Source organism: Myotis lucifugus, unplaced genomic scaffold (assembly GCF_000147115.1).
Source record: "Myotis lucifugus unplaced genomic scaffold, Myoluc2.0 scaffold_143, whole genome shotgun sequence".
Lineage (NCBI taxonomy): Eukaryota > Metazoa > Chordata > Mammalia > Chiroptera > Vespertilionidae > Myotis > Myotis lucifugus.
In genome coordinates, this window is record NW_005871191.1 from 3260987 (window position 1) to 3262825 (window position 1839).

The window sequence follows — 1839 nt, forward strand, 5'->3', positions numbered from 1 at the left end:
AATATGACCAAGAGGAGAAATGTGCATATCAGACAACCCTGCTTCCGAAGCTCTAGGAAGGTCACTGAGTTGTGAATCACACAAGGGCTACACTACTTGGAATCACTTTCACTAGTCAGGCAGCACCAGGGACAGAGGTCTCGGTTCTGAGCCTGGACCCAGTGGGAGGGAAGTCTGTGGGAGAGGGGAGAAGAAATGAGGTGTCGTTGAGAGAGAGAGAGAGAGAGAGAGAGAGAGAGAGAGAGAGAGAGAGAGAGAGAGAGAAGAGAGAGAGAGAGAGATATCTCAAACAATACTGGCAGGTGTCTACTCACAAGGTGACTGGGAAAACTGCCCATGAGGAACAGTCAATTTTACCTCTTCCCAAATTCACAGTATGAGCGTAAGGTCATCACTGGGAGATACATTGAGGAGGACCACTCTTCAGGTTGCCCAGAAGGCTCAGGGTTTGGCCTGTGGTCACAGGCTAACTATATGCTTTAAGGGTTTTATGAAAAACAGAACAGAACAAGACACACTCACACACCCAGATGATTGATGAAGGCTTAGCAGACGAGAGTCCGAGTTTACTGAGATTAAAACCGGGACAGTGTTGAGAGGTTTGTCCATGCACCAGTTAGTGGGAAAAAATTCCCCTTTTCCTTTCGAGGAAGGAGAAAATGGTTCTCCAATGCAGTGTGAGCAGTGTCAGGTCAAGCTCTTATGGTAAAATGAAAACACAGAGAGATGGACCTTCAGAAATAGAAATCTAAAGATGGAATAAAAACCCTGATCATTAACAGAGATGCCCCCACGGGGGTGGAATATTGATTCTCCTTATAAAACAGAAACAAACAACTGAAAGGTTTACCACACTCTGTAAGGAAGATACCAGTATGTTGAAGACACGTAGTAGCACGGCATGTAACCAGCAACATCATGTAGACCTGGAGGAACTTCTGCCTACGTGTTGGCTGGAGACTGTTAAGAACCTAAAAAAATGGATCTTTTTTTTTTTCTTTTCTTTTTCCCATAGTCACACACCCATACAAATGAGTCTTTTGGATGAGATAAAAGTCACAGCAACGTGAGTTCTCCTACTGAGTGGGATGACTTTTTAGCCCTGTTTGCTCTGATGGGGAAAATAAAAAAAACGGACCCCAGGCAGGCACGACACTCATCCATGAACACGGTTAGTACAAAACCAGTAAGGCATCACTTTGGGAAGGTCAGCACCGAAGAGGTCAGGCAAGGCTCGTCCAACGAAGCCCGAGGCTGGGGCATCCAGGAGGGAGTGGCCAGGCTGCCACTCCCTAGTTGAGTTGCATCACGTTTGTTCTGAGAAAAGTGCAAGTCTTTCGAGAGGTGACCTCACCACCCACCTGAGGTTGGAGCTGGCACGCTGGAGGTGTCGACGTGCGTTCCGAAGCCTCGAGGACAAGAAGGAAAGGCAAGGTCCCGGCTCCCCCACGTGCTGAGGACGGGGTCCCGGTCCACTCCACAGGACATGGTGACCCAGGCCCCAGTGGGAGGCGAGTGTGTGGAACTGTGAGGATGGACAACTGAAAACCAAGACTCAACTCCTGCGGTTCTCACTTTCACCAAAGGATTGATTCTGACTACGGGTGGACGGGGTGGGGGTGGGGGTGGGGAAGGGAAGGAGACAAATCTTCAAAATCAAAGAGTCAGAAAGGGAGAAACTCAACCTCATTCTCAAAGGGGTCATCAGTTCTCCGAAGGAGACCAATTCTCACTGGACACAGTGTTTGCAGAAAAGAAACCTGATTCATTTCTAAGGAGACAGACGCATGCTGTCTGCCCTGGCAGTTCTGCTCGGGCACATTCTCACTCCTGCACGCA